Here is a 13,619-nt window from a genome sequence, read left to right on the forward strand (position 1 = left end):
CTTCCTGCCACCCCTCACCCCACTCTACTTCCACCAGCCCATGAGCCTCCTCATCCAGGAAGCCCACCCTGCTTTGAGGCCAAGAATGTAGAGTTTCGACCTGGTCTCTGGTTGGGGTGAATGCGAAAGGCAACCAACTGATGTTTCTCTTGCACATTGATATTTCTCTCCCTGTCTTTCTCCCTCCCTTCCCCTCTATCCAAAAATAAATAACATTTTAAAAAAATGTTCTCCCTTAACTATAAAAGTAACATGTGCTTGTGGTAAAAAAGCTCAAACAGAACAAAAATTCCTCCATCCTCGCCTCACAGGGTCGCTCCTGCGCTAGGGCGCAGCTCTTCCCCAGGAGGACAGTGGAGTGGCTGTGGCTGAAGATCGGGCTCCAGCGCCAGGCTCAGAACTGCACGGTACCACTGCTGACCCCATTGGCCTTGGCCAGTGTCCTTGGTGCTGGTGAGTCATTGTAGAGTAAGAGACTAGCAAGACTCCCCCCACCCCTCCGCAAGGGGTTGTTGGGTAGGTGGAAGGCTGAAGCATGTGCCCGTGCACAACGCTTCGGGCAGGGCCCCCACGGGAGATGTGCTTGGTGCACAAGGGCCGTTGCTAGTAATACCAGACCCTCCTGCTAGGAAAGTCCTGAGCAGTCCAAGCCCCGGAAAGCCTGGCTGCGCTGGTAATACAGCATAGCAATGAGAGCCTGGGCCGGTTCTCTGCGGAGCGCCCTCCCCAGGATCCGGGTCTTAGCACCAGGGGACTGCGGGGTTCTGAGCCCAACAGCGTCCTCTGACCCTTGCCCTCCCCCCGACCCACGCTCCTTGGAGGCCTTTCCTGAACCAGCAGGAGCCAGGCCTGACCGGAGGCCAGCCCACAGCGGGCGCTGCAGGCAGTGTCCTCTCCAAGTGCTGCATCAGACTTTTCCCCTGTAACCTCCTCAATCTGCTAGTAGCCGTAAATCTGTAAATCTTCTGCCCGCAGGAACTGCAGAGGCTTGTCCTGGTAGCTTGGGTGGGGCTGACTCCCTCGCCCTCCCCCTGGCTCTGCGGGGCGCAGCTCCTCTCGGGCCAGGGCAGGCTGCCCGGGGCCAGGCGACTGCAGCATTCCTGCCCTCATCCTTCAAGGCCATCCTGAGGGGCGGAGCTCCCCCCTTACCTGGCCCTTCCCTTCTAGCTTCCCTTTCTCCATCTGAAAAATGAGGAGCTTGGGTTTGGATCTTTTTAAACAGTCTGGTAACATTCCTAGTCACTATCCCTCAACACACAGCTCCGACACGATTTTGCACAAAACTTTACCAGCTGCTTCCCCACCAGATCTGCCATGAATCTGCCTGGTTAGTCACCTCTGCATTTCAGGAGATACTGTTATTTGCAAAAAACAAGTTGCAAAACAGAACGTATTGTATAACCTTATTAAAATGTAAATATTTACTTGTAAATGTATAGAAAAATCAGGGGGGGAATCCTGATGGTTCTAGAGCTTATCTCTAGGGAATGGGGTTTCAGGGGCTACCATTGTGTACCTCAGACATTTCCGGGACTGAATATTTTTTAACAAGTGTTAGAATCCCAATTTTAGGGATTTTTCCCCCGTTTAAAATATTATCCCATAATATTATCACTAACCACTGTCTGCAGACCGTTGATCAGAATGGTAATGAGGACTCGGACTTCGGAAGCACACTCAACAACGAATGAACAGGATTAAGACCATGACTTGACGTAATTGATTTCCTGTGGACAAGGTAAGTGACCTATGTAGGCCTCAGTTTACCCTTCAACATGGGGTTAGTGGTAATTCCTACACCTCAAAGCATTCCTTACTTTGATAAGAAGAAAAAAATATTAGTAATTGTGAGGATTTTTTTTTTAAGACAAGATTCTTGAATGAAGCAGGTTCTCAGGGACCTTGCCTGAGTCCCCAGCGGAAGTGCTAGGTCTTGGAACTGCTCTCATCAGCCCTGGCCAACTTCTTCCCAGTTGTTGGGCTCAAGCTGGACCCCTGAAAGGTCCAGGAGCCCAAAGGACAAATGTAGCTAATGGAATCTAGTCTGGACTCTTGTGTCTGGCACCAGTTCAGCAATGGGGATATAAAAAACCCAGACATCACCTCATTGCTGTTTCATCAAAAAAGGAGACTTTCTTCCTGCACATTCCTGCAGAGGACAAATTCCTGCTGGCTGTGTGGCCTGGGAGGGAGCAGGAAACGCAAAGGAGGGAACATGGGGAGTTCTCCCAATCTTGGGGATCAGAGGAGCAGGCAGCCCAGTTCATCACAACAGCCCTGAAAGTGACATCTTGGTAACCATGACAACTGCGCCCCTGAGCATTAGATGGGCACTGACAAGCATAAGCCTCTCAATCCCTCCTCACACTCTGTGAGGAAGGTACTGACATCTAATGAGAGGCGAAGGGGCTTGTCTGAGGTCACCAACCAAAGTCAGGATCTGTCCCCACTCTGACTCCAGAGCCAGTGTCCTCTGCTTCCAGGGAGCCAAGAGGCCTGTGGCCTAAGCACAGCTCTCCTCAAACACTGTGTGCAGCCTCGGGCAGGTCTGAGACCCCTCCTGGGTGCGTCGGTATCCCCCCTCAGGGATTTTCAGAGGAAAACTCCAGGCCACCCAACCTTTTCCTCCAGGATAGCTCTGCCATGAGCTTACGGGTGGGGCTTTCCTGGAAGATTTGGTCTGAACACAGGCCTGTCAGCCTTAGAAAGACAATTAAAACAAAACAAACAACTCCTGTCTCCCCACCCCCTCTTCTCCACCACAGGACCAGACAGTCTCCAAGAGTTGTATTAGGAAGGTTTCCTCAGTCCCGTGTACCCAACGTGCTCTTTCTAGGGGCTAATCCTGCCCCCCAGCTCCACTGTCCCTGCCTACTCCGTCCACCTGGCTCAGGGTCTTCATGGCTTCTCCTCCGATCCCTGCTCTGGGGGACCTTGGGTCCTCTCATGCCTCGCCTAGCGCTAGTCCGAACGCTGGGGATCCTGTTGGCTTATCAGGACTCCTCAGCAGGGCCCCTCAGGGCCAGTGTCCCAACATGACTAGGCAGAGGGGGGCCCCACCACCCCAAAGCCTTCCTTCCCCAGCCTTCCTTCCTTCCCCAGCCTTCAGGCTCACTGCCAGGACAGCAGGCCCAACTGGTTTCAGGGAAGCTCTGAATCCAGAGTTTTATGCTAAATCACCCTGTTGTTAAATGTGGACAACTGTGCTGGTCATTTGCTATGTGATTTCAGACCCATTCTCTACCTTTCTTCTGCTCTGCATGGCATTGGGGGACAAGGGGTGCAGAAAGGGGGGACTGACTCCTATGAACTACATTTCCCAAGCTCCTTTGCCAACTGGCAGTTCATCCAATGAGAGGCCCTGGAGACTGGCTGGTGGGAAGAGGCCCGCTTATTTCTCCCCTTCCTGTGAAGCACCAGTGCTCTCCAGACAGCCCCGCCTCCGTGGTTCCTGATCATGAGTTTGGGTGACCACTCCCCTACCACCTCCTGTTTAGCCTTTCAAAATTGTCCCTATTGATCCCCCTAAAAACAGGCTCTGTTTTTGTGACTGATAGAGCAACTAATTCAAATCCTCTTTTCTTCCCATATTTTTTTTTTATTGTGGTAAAAATATATGTAACATGACCATTTTTAAGTGTACTATTCAGTGGCATTAATTACATTCACAGTGTTTGCGATCATGACCACCACCCATTTCTAAACGAAATTCTTTCGATACTCCTGAGGCGCAGCACCAAGCTGGGGTGCTGGCCACATCAGCCTGCGGGCTGCCTGCCTGAGACCTGCGCTTCCACGTATCCCCCACCTGAGCACCTCCAATGCCATGGGGCTGATGGGAGAGGGAAGATGACTTCTTTTCACAGAAGAGAAACCGGGCTCAGGCAGGCCAAGGCCGCTGACAAAGACGCCAGCCCTGTGTCCTGACACCCCACCCAGCTTCCTGTTATTCCCCCTCCCTCCCCCGCTCTTCAAACCTGTGCACGCATCCCTTCTTGCCCTGCGCCCCACCAGGGGCAAACTCCTGCAGCGGGGCTTCCCCAGGGAGTGTCTCCCCTGGGAGGGAGTGGCGGTGGGGGTTCCTTGGGGTTTACATGCCCAAGAACACCACAGAACAGGGCACCAAATAAGAGTAATAATGATAACAGCAGCAATAATGCTACCACTCAATGTTTATTAACATTCAATTCCTTCTGCATGTGGAAGGGAAGTAGGAACCGAGGGCCTTTCGGCCCTGCGTCTTAGGGGTCAGGAGGGAGCTTGGAAAAGCCCAGAGCAGAAGCCTCTCTAATTAAACAATCAAACTACCACTTACGTAGGGCCGGCTACATTCCCCAAGCAGTTTCAGGTACTCTGTCTTGGTCCTCATGACTGTCCTGGGAGAAGAGAGGCTCCTTAGGAAGGGGACTCACCTGGTGCCACAACAGGAAGGGGTGGAGCCAGGACTCAAACCCAAGTCTCTTGGCCCCAAAGGTCATGGTTGCCCTGACCGGCACCCACATGCCCTTGGTGCTCACTCCGGCCTCCCTGCCTTTGCATGGGCTGTTTCCCCGCACTGGGCTGCCTCCTTGAGGGATAACAGAGCGGGTGTCAGCCTGGGCTGAAGGGGTCCCCCACAGCCTGCCGCAGGACGTCCCTATCACAAGGCGGGGCCCTGGACCAGGGCCCGAGCTCCGCCACAGCGGGGCAGACAGCTCTGCCAGCTGCTGGGGTCGCGCAATGGCAGTGGGAAGGGGCCCTAGGGTGGGGGTATGGAGGCTTTTATTGGTTCCACATCTCCGCCAGGGCACAGTGGGCACTCTGTGTCAAGCGCTGAGCCTCCGTGGGTGACAGCACCTCACAGGCCTGAGTTTAACCTGGCTGTGAATAACACACACCCAGGTTTGCCTGTGAACACTCAAACCTGCTGTGAAGGGTGCTTCGGAATCTCCCTGAGCACAGAGCCAATAACGCTGTGATGACTATGTGTCGCGGCAGGTGCGTACTAGACTTATCGGAGAGATCACTTCCTCAGTTACGTAAATGTCTAACCACTACGCTATACGCCTGAAACTAATACAATATTTAATAGCAACTGTAATAAAAAAATTTTTTTAAATTAAAACTAAAAAAAAGGAATGATCCTTGTTACTTCCACAGTAGAACCTGGGTGGCTGGGGACAAGGAGGGACAGGAAGACATCACTGTCTACCCTTTAGGCCTTTGGACTTTTGAATCACTAATAGGTAATTAAAAAATTTTAAACTCTGGTTTGGTAAATCATTGCTGTGTGACCTTGAACAAGTCACTTAGCCTCTCTGAGCCTCTATTTCCCCAGCTGCAAAATAGGGTTAATCATAGCACTTACTTCACAGGGAAAGGGTGAAGCATAAATGAAAGCATGCGTGGAAAGTGATTAGCACAGTGTCTGACATACAGTAAGAGTTCCTAAAATGAGTTTGCTATTTATTATTATTGCAGTTTGTTGTTGTTGTTGTTGGCCATTTGCCTGACAGAGGCCACAGCCCTCTGTCGCCTTCCAGCATCACCTTGTCCTTGAGACGAGGCCATTCCATTAAATGCCAGCTCTGTTACCACTAGTTTTGTGACTTTGGTAGATGAAGACACCTCTCCAGGCCTCGGTTTCCTCTTCTGTGAAACAGTGACACTAGAACTTGCCCACTGTCTACAAGATTATTCACAATGAAGATTTAGTCTCTAAACATTTCCCAGTGACCTCTGTACTTACCACACACGGTGCCCAGCACAGGGAGTGCCCAGGTGAGGGCCTGGGGCTCAGAGTCTGGGGGAGACAGATACATTAGCGGATGCTTGCGTGCAACATGAGAGAAGAGGTAGATGGAGGAGGCAGAACTAAGAGAGGCCAGCAGAGAAGCCTCACCCAGCCTGAGATGGGGAGGGCAGCAAATAAACCTTCCTGGAGGAGGCGTTGCCACAGCTGAGCATTGAAAAATAACAAGGGATTGGTCAATCAAAGGAGAATGGGATTCAGCAAAGGTACTTCAGCCAGTGCAAGCAGAAAGAGCAAAGGCTGGAAGTATAAGACCCAGCAGGTTGCTCCAGAATAAGCAAGAAGGAGGCTTGGTGCTGAGAGCAGTGCGAAGCTGAGAAAAGGCTTTTGTATGGACCTGAGAAGACTGCCTGACTTCAAACTCCAGCTCTACCATTTATAAGCTGTGTGACCTCTGGCAAGTTGCTCAGCTTCTCTGTGCCCAATGAGGCCAACAGCGCTTACCCTATACTGGTGTGAGGATAATAATGAGCCAATTCACTTATGGTGCCTAGAACAGGGGCTGCCACATAGCCCTGTTCTGTGCTGCGCTGTGCTGCGCTGCGCTCCGCAGGCCCAGGCGTGCAGCAGCCTTCAAGGAGAGGATGCTGGCTAAATATTTGCTGAGTGGATGAACAAAGGAGCAAATGTGCCTCCAAGCTCTTGGACAATCCCGTGCTCCCTTGCTGACCCGCAGGGTTAGGACCTGCTCTGGCCTCCCCACTTCCTGCTCACCACTGAGCCGGGATCACAAAGACTAATTACCTGGAGACACAGTGATTCCCCACCCTCGCCCCACACACCACCCTGACCACAAAAGGCCCATTGCAGGTCCATCACCCGTTTGATACTTTCTGTGGGGGCCTGGACTTGACAGCTGGACTGGGCTTTGAAGGGGAAGGAAACTCCTGTTTATTGCCACCTGCTAGAGTGACACAGGGATCTACCTCCCATAACTCAGGTCTGATTCTCCCAATTTTATAGATGCGGAGACTGAGGCTCCGGGAGGTGGGGACCGGCCCGGGAAGAGCAGAGAGCCCTGTCCAAGACCACAGGGCTGCAAAGCTGGGCTTCTCCGCCGCCCCCATCACCCACCCCGTGCCAGCTCTCTCCAGCCTGCCTGGCCTGGTTGCCAAGCTCCCTGTTCAGACACAAAGGAGACTCAGTTCCAATATGAAAGATTCAGGGTCAAGTGCGGGGCGGGAAGAAAAATCAGAAGTATGGATCTCAGCGGTAATACCTTCAAGATGGATCACAAGTGGGGAAACTGAGGCCCAAAGAGATTCCATATGCCACTCTACGCTGCCCAGTCCATCCATGGAATGGGATCTTGTCCCATTATTTTGGGTGCACAGCCAGGCTGGTCTGAGGCAACCTGTCTGCAAATGGAAATGAGGAAAAAAGGAGCAAGAAGGAGTGGTTTGTAGGCAGGTTTGCTGGAGAGGGACCCGAGGGAACCACACGACAGGCACTGCAGCTGTAGGAACAGCACGGAGACTAGCGCCTGACAGGAGAAGCCCCCACCCCCTCCAACCTGTGCCCTCTGCCCACCACCGCAACAGGGGATGCTGCAGAGGCTGCTGGCGCCCTGGCGGACGCCCTAGCCGGCTCGCAGCTCTGCGGGGGGAGGAATGTGGGAGGAAATGCTGAGCTGGGCTCAGGGAGCTCCAGCTCCAGCCGCAGTGAGAGAACACCCAAAAAGGCCTGGTGACCACTGGGGGTGGCCTGGTGACCTTACCCTGCAGCTGGGCAGAAGGAGAGGTCAGGAGGAGGCCTCAGTCCCCTGCCTGGCCAGGTCTGCAGGCCCAGGGTTGGGGAGTCATGCCTTGAGTGGCTGGGCCTGGAGAAGGGGGCTGAAGGGGACCTGACTCTATGGAGGAGAAATTGCTTCGGCCGGGGGCTGGCTCGGAAAAGGGCAGTGGTGGGGGCGGGGGTGGCGTCCAGCCCTGGGGGAGTTGATGGTCTGGGGCAGGGGCGGGGGAGATGGAGCCCTGGCCTAACTCACCATGTGACAAGACAGCTGAGGAGGCACTTGATGCATGATAATCATGATATTAATGAGGGCAATAATGACAACAATGGTTCCTGTATATTACAGGTAGACACTGGGCCACTCACTGTGAGCCTCGGCGCAGCCTGACAAGGGAGGCACTATTGTCCCCCATTTTACAGATGAGGTAACTAAAGCCTAGAATGACATAAAAGACTGAAGTACAACACACACTTCAGCTGTCTTGTGGCGAATCATGGGGCCGCACCAAGCCATGGCCTTCGGCACACAGCGCTGCAGCCCAGATACCAATCCTCTGCCTTCTCCATCCTCACATGGCTGCTGTCCCTCCCAGGGGCTGCCACCAGCCAGGGACGTGCTGGGATGCTTGTTAATGCCATCCAGTGTGGTGTCTCTGCCGGCAGCCTTGGTGGGGATGCATCCCATATCTGGGTCCCCCTGCTGACTCAGCAGGACCCTGCCTCTCCTCCTCACCCCTAATACCGTCTTGGTCCCAGGGAGCAGAGGGTTGACAGGGTCCAAGGCTCAAGAATGCCCCTAGTGCTTGGAATGGTGCTACGGATACAATCGCTTAACAGCTGGGTTTACTGAAGATTTTCTAGACCAAAAATGGTTTTAGGTTTTTTGCGTAAGTTTTCCCAACAAATCTCAAATGGAGTTGGTACTGCAGTACCCCGTTTTACAGATGGAGAAACTGAGGCACAGAAGGGAAAGGTCACTGGCCCAAGGTGCCCTGCTGGCGTGCTAGCATTTGGCCTTGGGTCAGTCTGACCTCAGAGGTGGGCTCTGAACCATTAGGGGAGTGATCTACCCCAGTAGTTACTGCCTACTATTTGGAGGTGGCTGCTCCTTGGAAGCTTCATACCAGGGACATTCTGAGTGAAACGGGAGAATTATATTCATGCCAAATTCTCAGGGATGCACAGTGTGCTGAACCTCAGCTTGTTTCTTTGTCTGCGGTCATAAAATATTAAAGCTGGAAGGTGCCCTGGCAACTGCTATTGTTTGGTCTCCACATCTTACTGGGTGGGGGCAGGGGTTAGTCCCAGAGATGCAGGGCCCTTGGTCAAGACATGCCCAGGACACAGGCGATTAGGAACAAACCCAGGACTCAGGACATTATGTCAATGCTCCTGAAAATCAAAGAATGTGAGCTTAGGAAACAATGTCCAGGGCCTTCCAGTCCAAGCACCTCATTTCACAGAAGGGGGAACTGAGGCTCACGGAAGAATAGGGTCTTCCTAAGAGTGGGATATAGACAATCAAAGTGCACTGTCAATGGACCCCAAAGTTCCGGCTTGCTACTAGTTGGAGTGTGTCCGGAGACATACAAGGTGACCTCTGAGCCTCATCTGTGAAGTGGAAGTAACAAAACCTATAGTATAGGGTCACTGCCAAGAGTATAAATGATGCGTGGCCCTTAAGTCAGCACTCAACACATACTGAGTGGTCAATTCATGGTCTATATCATTATTGGTAGATCCGTGTCATTCTTCCTCTCTGCCGCCTGCCTTCCAGGTCAGGTGTTTCTCAGTATATATATAGTGGGTAAGACTGTGGACCACTGCTTCCACCACTTGGTAGCAGAGTGACCTTGGACTGGTACGTGCTCTGTGACACTGAGCCCCCAATGCCTCATCACTAAAGGCGATGGCACGCATAGTACCTCCCTGGGGTGGAGTGGAAATAACACATGTGATGGGCTTCATGCAAAGCCTGGTACATAGTAAGTGCTCGATAAATCTGGGCGACTACTGTCACCTGTTACTTCCGTGGCCCTGTCTCTTGTCTGTCAGCATCGCAGGCTGTGAGGCACCTGGTTCACCAGGAAGGGGCTGGTCCCCGACCTCCAGGACTCCCCAGTCTCAGAAATGCTAATGCAGCAAGGGAATGAATACCTCTGATTTCTCAGCGTCGGCCTGGGGACGGAATTTCTGAAAATGCTGGACGAAATCCTAATTTTTGCAGTGGTGGAAGTGTCCTGGAAGAGTGCCCAGTTTACAGGTGCAGAAATTGAGGTCTGGGGAGGGGGTGGAGGCCCTCAGACGTACAGATGCACAGATACAGACACAGAGCTTGATACACTAGTGCCCTCACTTGTGCGTGGTCCCCCAGGGAAAATCCCTTCCCCTCTGAGTGCCGCCACCATCATCGGGAAATTACTCACTGGCTGCCACCACGTTTCTGAAGTTCTCGCGGGATGCCTCTGCTCTGACGCCTGGGAGACCAGCACCGCTTCTCCAAGCCGGAGTCTTCAGAGAGGATGTGGGACTCAGCGTTCAAACGTCCCCGAGGCTGGGGGCGGGGCTGACGTGGACGCAGACATGCCCGCCACCGCCTGCAGAGGGCGTGATGCTGTCAAGTTAGAGAACCTGCCTAGTACTAGGAAGCAGAGAAAGCAAGACGTGCAGTTCCTTTCTCTGGGAAGATGGGTTTGATAAGTTTTGTGAGGCTCCAACTGGACTTGGGTAAGTGTGTGAAGGGAACTAGCAAGTTACTTAACTTGTTTCAGTTTGTTCGTCGGTAAATAGGGATAAGTTGCACCTTCCTTCCCAGTGTATACTGAGTATTGTAAATTGTGGGGAAAAGACTTATAAAGCGCCCTCGCACTCTATAGGTACCCAGTTAATGGCAATGATTGTGATCAGGGGCAAAGCACCCTGCCAAGCTAGGAAACCATGCCCATGTCTTGGGCCCCGCCCTCACGGAGCTCCAGCCGCAGAACCTGAAGAGAGTCAGCTGTGAGCTGCAGTGCAAGCAATGGCCCGGAGTCGGACCTGCCACCGACCACTTGGGCCTCAGCTTCTTCATCTCCACAACTGATGGCCTCTAAGGCCCTCTAGCCCGGCTTCCTTTGACCCTGGCTTGTGAAATGCAGCCCCAAATGGCTTATAATTGCTATAGATGTATCCCATGGAGTAGAGTTTATAGGAAGTCACCACCAATTGGCATTTATTAATTCAACAGACTTGACTGAGCTACTACTCTGGTACCAGGCCCTATGGATGCAACACTGAATAAGAGTCAGCTCCTACCCTTGTGGATCTCAACATCCAGTTAGGAGACAAACAGCCCTTTCAAACATGGTGTTAGGGCCAGAATGAGGGGGAAAGCAGGGGGCTGTGAGTCCAAAGGAAGCAGCTATCAAAACCTTGGGGGTTAAGGAAAGCTTCCTGAAGGAGGTGATAACATGAAACAGTTGAAGGATAGAGGAGTTATGTGAAGGGGAAGGTGTGACTACTGAGGTGGAGAAAAGGCTTTTATTTTATTTTATTTTAGAGAAGTGGGAAGGGAGGGAGAAAGAGAAGAAACATTGATGTGAGAGAGAAACATCGATTGCTCACCTCTCACATGCCCCCTGACCCAGGACCGAACCCGCAATCTAGGCATGAGCCCTGACTGGGAATTGAACTGGCGACCTTCTGCTTTGCGAGATGACACCCAACCAAGCCGCTCTTGGATTTCAGACAAGAAGCTCAGGGTGCGAGAGAATATGGTAGAATCAAGAATTTCACAGAGGTGGGCCTGGAAAGTAGAAAAAATTGGGGCAGAGAGAGACGTGCATTCCATCTAGCCCTGCCCCTCCGACGCCACTGAGACAGAACATCCTGTGTCCTTCTGTCTGTGCCTCAAGTGTTGTGTCCCCACCGTCTGTCCACCCACTGCACACACATCCTGAGCTCCCAAGTGCAAGCACCACTCCCTGCACCAAGGCTCATGGTCTAGGAAGAGTCAGAAAGCGGAGGCACCAGGGACTCCAGCACATGCCATCTCCTAAGTCCCAGGACCTGCTCTTCGGTAACGAGCGGGGTACAGGAACCAGGAAGGAGAGGACACGGAGGACGAGGGAGGAGCATGTTCCTGAGAGTGGTCTGGTCATGAGTAAAGATAGGGAGGTGGGACAGGGTGGTGTTCTAGAGCCAGGCTGTGAAGTTCTGTGTGTGGCAAGTAATTTAACATCTCCGGGCTTCGGCTGGCTCACCAAAGCTTCTTAGAGCGGATGTGACATTTAAATGAGATAATGTATGTAAAAGACAACCTTTAACGTTAGGACCTCAATCAGCGAACTTGGAAGTCTGGTTGAGGCCAGATCAAAAGGGCAGTCCTGCTGGAGGGACCCTGCTCAGAACGCACATCTCCAGACTCCTCCACCAGAAATTCTGGGGGATCCAGCAATTTGCATTGGTGACCAACACAGAGGAAGAATTATTATCTAAGTGTTAATAAAAGGCAGGCTATCACCGCTAATTCCCACTAAAAGACAGCGAAGACCTCAAGGCCAGCTCTGTCTCCTCCTTCCTCCACCACAAACCTGCCAGAAGACAGGAGGCAGCTCAGCTGCCCAATTGAGCTTTCACCAGTAAGTGTGTCTGAGTCCCCAGTCCAGGTCCGCTCTGGGCTCCAGCCGTCCGTCCGTACCCAGCGCCTGGCTCAGGGCCGAGGAAGAGGTTTCAGAAACTTCCCTGGCACTTTCGCCCACTGCTGGTGTTTGCTGCTTTTGGGTGGTACCAGGCTGCTGCCAGGCTGTGTATCCTCATGCAGCTTGACTACAAAGCAATGGGCGAGGGTGTAGTGTCCCCCGAGCAAGGCGAGCTTCATGTCCAGCTAGGCTGGGGGTGTGCCTACTGGCAGGGGCCTCTTCAAAAACCTAGTAATGCCGTGTTTACCTGCCAACACGGACCTTTAGCAATGAGTTTTATCCAACAGATAGTTCTCTTCTTAAGTTCCAACACCCCCACTTAAACACTTTGGCATAGCATCGTTCTAAAATGTACCATGAATTGACTCCTTCTCCAGAATAAAGATGAAGCACCCCGGAACTCTTTTTTCTGAGAGCCAGTGCGGATACTGTAAAGTGCGAGAGGTTGGGAGCCACAGCTTGTTCTGTGACCTTGGCAGGTCACTTTCCTTCTCTGACCTCGATGTCCTATTCTTTATTGGAGGGTGACCCTCCAGACCTAGTGGAGTTGTTGCAGACATCACATATGCAGGCTGTCAGCACGCACAGGCAGGTGCTCACCACACAGAGCAATATGGTTGTCAAAAGAGTCTCCTTGATGACTCAAGACCTACACTGTGAACATCAATCATGACTTGTGACTGCTTTCTACTTATCTGTCTCCTCAGGTCAGATCATCAAGAAAGATGAATCAGCTATCATTTTAATTCCCTGACTGTACTGTCTGGGAAGCCTCCTCCCTCCAAGACAAGGCCAGTTCTCCACCTCCCTTGCTTCCACAAAGGGGCCAGAAGGAATCCCAGAGCAAAGTCTCTGCCAGCTGTGATGGAACCAGGAAAGTGGGGGTCCAGTCTAGAGCAGTGGTCCTGCCAGAACCCAGTAGGACCTTCCTATGAACATAAGAGGTGGTAGCACAATCTTGTAGCTGACTATACCTGCAACAGAGTTGATGATACCTGCTGCATAGCCCATCAGACCTGGGTTTGAATCCCAGCTCCACCACTTACTAGCTGTGTAACCTCGGGCAAGTTATCCAACCTCTCTGGGCTTCCATTTTCCCACACCATGAAGTAGGGATAGTTATACATCATAGCATTGTGGGGTAACAGAAACGAGGCAGAAAAAGCAGAGGCTCCTTCTCCCCTCCTTAGATGACAGCCTTTATTCCTGTTGTTGCCTAATCTCTTACTCTCAGTAACAAGAGCATGACAGCATTAGCGTATGTGTAACTCAGCAAGCCTCACCCAGTTGCTAGAACCGGTCCAGTAGGAAAAAGCAATGAGCCATCTAACTCCTAGTCTCAGGAACCAGAGCTCAAGCATCATTCATCTGTAATTGCCCCCCAGAAGAAACCAGAGCAGGGGAGATGTGGCAGGTGT

This window comes from Pteronotus mesoamericanus, unplaced genomic scaffold (genome assembly GCF_021234165.1).
Source record: "Pteronotus mesoamericanus isolate MK-2021 breed Mesoamerican mustached bat unplaced genomic scaffold, CSHL_Meso_final scaffold_507, whole genome shotgun sequence".
NCBI lineage: Eukaryota > Metazoa > Chordata > Mammalia > Chiroptera > Mormoopidae > Pteronotus > Pteronotus mesoamericanus.